The sequence below is a fragment of the Phyllostomus hastatus genome, unplaced genomic scaffold (assembly GCF_019186645.2).
Source record: "Phyllostomus hastatus isolate PE091 unplaced genomic scaffold, TTU_PhHast_1.1 phas_scaffold_1674, whole genome shotgun sequence".
Lineage (NCBI taxonomy): Eukaryota > Metazoa > Chordata > Mammalia > Chiroptera > Phyllostomidae > Phyllostomus > Phyllostomus hastatus.
In genome coordinates, this window is record NW_025334011.1 from 3,043,896 (window position 1) to 3,050,195 (window position 6,300).

The window sequence follows — 6,300 nt, forward strand, 5'->3', positions numbered from 1 at the left end:
GTGGCCAAGTGGCACTGTCTTGACTTTCCTTTCCCGATCCTTTCCTTTCCATTGACTTGGGACAGCCCTTGTAGACATGCCAATCACAGTGGGAAGGTGGGGAAAGAGGGAGGTCACAGTGCATGGGGTTCAAGGTCACAGTGGGCGGAGCAAAGGGGATAGCAGTGCAAGTAAATCAGGTCCTTCCCTCTGCTCAAGTCCAGCTGTCTGCCACGGGAGTGCAACCCATGGTTGGACAACCCAGGAGGCGATAACGGTGGCAGCAGTGGCATCCTCTCTTGCTCGCATTTATCGGCACTGTTTGAAGCCTTGTGACCCATCAGGACCCAAAGGCTGTCTTATCACATTATTGGGCTGCCTGCTGTCTTCTGGTTGGGAGATCCTGGATGGCCTGTTGAGGATAGGTTTCTCTTGCTCCTCCTTGGGGGCTGGCGCTGCCTAGGATTCGCTTATCAGCTTCTGCGTACTCTGCCTAATGCTGTGCCAGGGACTTGACCAGAAGGGCTGGCCTGCTGGTGGAGTTGGGGCTGTTGACCACTCCATTGCTGGTGGGCCTCTTGAGGATGCGGGTCTGGGGGGTGGGGCGGGCGTGGGAAAGCTATCATCCTGAATCACAATGGGCACTTTGGGAGGAGATTTGGATTTCCTGCTCTCCTCTTGTGTGATCTTCAGTTTTTTTCCCAACTGTCTGTCTATTTCCCCGCTGTCTGCTGCCTCGTCCCAGCTCTCAACGACCTCCTCATCTTCCATCTTACTCGCCGCTTACCCTCCTCCCCCCTCAATGAATTTTTGTAACTGAATTTATTGTGGTTACATTGATTAATAAAATCATATAGGTTTCAAGTGTAAAATGCTATGATACATTATCTGTGCTTATCACCCAAAGTCAATTTCTTATCCATTGGCCAAAACTTACAACATCAAATGGGTACATGTGTTATATTTATTGAAAAAGAACATTTACATAATAAAAATTCAAACAATGTAAGGAGTTACATGGGTTTGTTTCTTTTTTTTGAGAAAAAAGGAGAAATAAATTTTCCTTTCACCTCAAATCCTGAGTTGTCTAACTTACATCCCTAGGAATAATGATTTTTACCAATAATTCAATATATTCCCAGAAATGTTCTTTGCATGCATCAGCATATTTATGACATAACAGGAGCATGGTTTTATTTCAGTCCATCTCCCTTCCTCCTTCCTTCCTTTTTTTTCTTTCTTTACTTACTCATTCAAGACATGATATGGGAGTAGGGTATTTTATTGCAAATACGTACCGTTGTTAGTTTACCAGTTTATTCTGATGGATGTTTAGGTGATTCCAAATTTTTTATACAATAAATAAAGTTTTAGTGAATATTTATGCATTTATTTTTGTGTACATGTTATGCAAGTACATCTGTAGGATAAATGCACAGAACGGAAATTTCTGAGTCAAAGGGATGTGCATTTTACAGTTTAATAATCATTGCTAAAACTTTTCCAAAGAATTTGCACTAATTTAAATTCCCTCTATTAGACTGTGACAATGCCTATTTCTGAGTATCCTAGTGATAATGCTGCATGTTAAGCTTTTTGATCTTTGTCAGAGTGCTAGGTGAAAACTACCATTTTGTTGTCTAAATTTGGATGTCTCTAGTGAGAGATGTTGGGATTCTTTTCAATTTTTTGCAGCCATTTATATTTTATTTTCTGGGAAATTTTTTCTATTGATTATTGGTCTTATCATTTATTTGTAATAGATATTTATGTACAAAACAAATATTTTTTCTGCAAAATAAATCACAAAATATTTATTTTGTACTTTACATTTGTATTTTAATTTTGTTTCAGTTTTTCCCCACCAAAGATATTATTTTTCAGTATTGTTAATTCATGAAATTATTTATTAATGACATCTCTTTGTGTTTTGTTTCCATAGCACTTTCCCATTCCAAAATTAATTTTTTCCAAAATGTAGATGTTTCAGCCATCTGGAAGTCATTTTGGTGTAAGGAGTCAGATAACAGTCAGCTTTATGTTTTTCTCAGATGGTTAACCATTTCTTCCCAGCTCCATTATTTGCTTATCTTTTTCCCCCGATGGCTTTAAATGCCTTCTTTAGCATATATTTAATCTCTCTGTGAATTTAGTTCATTATGTCATTCACCTGAAGCCTATATAATGTTATAAACCAATGCTATCTAAATAAAAATAAATTAAAAGAAAAAAGCAGCAATGTTACCAGATATATAGGTGATTATTATGTGACTATTTAGGAGTGGCATCAACATATTTGTGGCCTTAATCATATTAAAAAGTAGAATTGCAGCATAAATACTACAGAAAGAAACAAAAGTTTTTATCCCTTTATAGTCTTCAGTGTCCGGTGGCCTTCACCCTCCTCTCGTGACTCTCCGTTTTCAGTGGCTCCATGGCATCTTCCCCAGTGTTTGTTTTCCGTGTGAACTTCAGGATCACTTTGCCGAATTCCAATGAGAATGAAAAGACTTGTATTATTGAAGCTATACATATAGATTAATAGATTAATATAGTAATGTAATTTATATTCTAGATTAATTTGAACAAAACTTATATAATATAATATTGACTCTTTCAGTCTAAGAATTGAGTGTATCTTTCCCTTAATTCAAGTATGTGTGCATGTGTGTGCACATGTGCACCTTGGTAGCACTACTAAACCTCTCTGAGACTCAGTTTCTCCCTCTGTAAAATAAGAAGAAAAATAATAGCCACCCCAACGCCACCACTGACAAGATTGCCATAACAGATACATATAAAGTGCTAACATAAGCACCTGGCATATAATAAGCTTTTAGTAAATGGTAGTGATTATTTGTTGTTATTATTATTATTTTTCATACAAATATTGTTAAAACTCACCCTTTTACTCCTTTTGGTTAAATGCATATATCATTTATCTTTGTATACATCTGAACAATTTGCAAAGCTTAATTCCTATTATTCTTACTGTCTTCATCATTATACATTAAATAATGCCTTATTGTTGTTTGGCAGGGTTGTGTTGGAAAGTAAGTTACAGTTTTCCTTTTCCCAGGAAAACCACCTTAAGCCTGATAACTCAATTTTCAAAAGATTTTCTCTAGTCATCTTTTTATCTTATCAAAAAATCCTGCTGGATTCCCTTTACCTACCAAAAATATGCTAAATAGGAATGTATTGAGATAAGGAAAAATAAAGCTGTCTCCTACTGTCCACCCCTCTCCTAAACATACATCCTCTAGTTTCTGGTTTCGGAGTGCTGGAACAAAGACTTCTCAATGAGTGGGTCACATATGTCATATTTAAGAATAATGAATCCTCATTTAAAAGATCTTTCAACCTGGAATGTTTTAAAGTAGTTCATGTTTTAAAGTGGATTAATATATTATGGAAGTGTCATCTGGGAAGAATAAATGTAACTTTAAATTTTAAACATAGGTATATGTGTGTGTGTTTATTATACACATTTATGTTTGTGTATGTATATATTAAGCAAATGCCAAATATAATATTTTCATACTAAATATATCTATGTACCTTAATATTTTGTATTTTATACAAAGAGACCATGTACATACTTGTATCGTATACCAAATATATCGTATTGCAAATATATTACAATACGATATCGTATATTGTATACCAAATATACGATTTGCATTTGTATACAAAAATGCTATATGCCTATAGTTTTTCACTGAAAAAGACCTTTAGCCACATTATAAGATATTTTAGATAATAGATGAGAAAATAATTACTTAAGTCAAAGTATATTAACATAACTACTGCCATCATTTTAGTATATCTCCTTCCAGTCTGTTTTACCATGCAAAAATTTTTACTTATAACGGCATAAGTCATCTTTAAGAGACATTACAAAGGGCTCTCCTGTTAGATCAAGAAAACAGCAACAGAAGGAAGCGGCGGTAGAGTGCCATGAGGAGAGAAGTTAGGGGGAGGGTCTCATAAGAAGTTAGGTGGAGTCTGCATCCCCCCGTTCTACCAAGGAATAGAATGGTGCAAAGTATTTTGTGTAAGAATATTTGGAGAAGTAATCGACATGCTCATGAAAAATTAATGTGCAGCTGCTATAAAATAATGCTACCAACCAGTATTAACCCAGAAAGAATGACAAGCAGCACCAATTAGGTAAAAAGAAAAAAATTACTCTCTTTCTCTATAATCTCTACTCCTGTTCTAATTCTAGAAAATACAGGAACAGCAGAATGAGAAGAGGAGAAGAGGAAATTAAAAGCAGAGGAACAGAAAAAGAATAAATCTTGATTTCATCCAATCTCCTGTCTTTAAATATCATCTATGGCTCAATCACTCCCAAACTTATAACTCCATCCTTGATCCCTCTCCTGAACTCCATGCTTGTATATCTAACTTCCCACTCCACATCTCTGTTTGAATATCTAATAGATGTCTCAGACTTAACATGTACAACAACCTGATCTGCCTACATCGCTCTCCCAAATGGTCAACACCAACTTCATCCTTTCAAATGCTCAGGCCAAAAATTTTGAAGGTTTTCTCGACTTCTCTTTACTCACACGTTGCATATTATTTTTGTCAGGAAACCCTGAGGTATCTACCTTTAAATATATGTAGAATCTGACCACCTTCAGCTTTCACTACTATTTCCCTGGTTTAGGCTACTATCATCAACTATAAGCAATTGTAAAAATCCCTATGGAAATAACAGATCTACATCGTGATCAGTAACCAATCACAGCACTTCTTACAAAGTCTGTCGATGTGATTGGTCATTGCACACCTGCTATTAGTGTGCACACAGACAGCCACGAGGGGAGCTGGGATGCTTCCCTGTCTTCCCTGTAGTAAAAACACATGTAATATTTCCCCAAATGGATCATCAGAAGAAGGAATTGGCCAACAAAGTACAAAGTGCTGTAAATTAAGTGAAACATGATAAATCTGGGAGTGAAATTAAAGTCAAACATAAATGGACTTCTAGAAGAAATAGCAGACCATGGGAATGTTGATGCTGCTGCCTTTGCAGAAATTCCAATGATGCAGCCAGAGGAACTGAGCGAAGGTGAATTTATGGACATCAATGAGGACAGTGGCTGTGATGCAAAGGATGAGGATATCTCAAAGGAATTGATGCAGGCAGAAATTAATTAATTAATTACTTAATAAAATAAAGTCACTTCAGAGGATAAAGGATAAAATGTTAAATGCAGATTCAAATTTCGATAGGAACCTAACAGCCACAGTGTAGAAAAAAATTAGTTGTACAACAAGAAGACAAGCTCTGTTTTAGCTACTCCTAAAAAGCTTTTTTACAAAGAATAAAATATGTTCATACTCACTGTTTGTAAAATTTAAAATTACAGTGTACTAAATAAGCTTTAGTTTCATTATTTTTATTTTCCTATACATTTATAATTGATAATAAGAGAGATTTTAATGTTTTGACACAAATTTTAAGGGTAATAGAAAAATTGAATTTTTCCCATAATTATTACGATCACTTTTGCCTACTCACAGCTTGCAGTTATTTTTGTGGCCCCAGACCTCCATATAAAGTGAGAACAGAGCAGTTTATATCAAATGGAGTAAATACTAAGGTAACATTTAATGAATGTCCCCATATGCCAGATACACAGAACGAGAGTAACCCATTCCTGTTTAAAATAAATATACACAGAAACTCTAAACTTAAAGTAACAACTATAGTATTAATGGCAATAAATAATAATTATTGAGCATTTGCTATATATGCCAGCTTCTCAAACACTTACATATTACTATTTAATCTCCACAGCAATCCTATGAAGTAGGTAGTTTCTGTTATTATCACCACAGGAGATGCAATAAGATGGAGATAGTTAGTAATCTTGCTATGTAAAATGAACAAACAACTGCTTTTATTAAGTTTAACTAGTTTCCAAAGCCAGATTCTAGAAAATGGAGAGAAAACAGATTCTTTCAGTACCTGGGACCAAGCCAGTTCAAAGTTTTTTAGTAAATAAAAACTCCATTCCATGTAACCTAAGAATCTGGCACTCTTGCATTCATTCATTTATTCTATAATTCAACAGATATGTGTTAGGTGCCTCCATTTGCCTGGCCGACTTCTAGAAACTGAAGATATATGAGCTCTGTCTTGGTGTTGCTGATATGCAAGCAAGGAAGGCAAGACAATAACAAATAAACGAATGTATAACATAATATTAGGTTATATTATGATATAGTTTAATATTTATATTAGAAAAATGAACCCTGGGTGGTGTGACTCAGTAGACTGAGTGCTGGCCTGTGAACCAA

The 6,300-nt window shown here is 35.4% G+C and overlaps 1 pseudogene; it reads right to left on the reverse strand.

Annotated features, from left to right (window-relative positions):
- Nucleotides 1–254: 254 nt before the first annotated feature.
- LOC123831313 lies at nucleotides 255–750 on the reverse strand (annotated as a pseudogene).
- Between the last annotated feature and the right edge of the window lie 5,550 nt (nucleotides 751–6,300).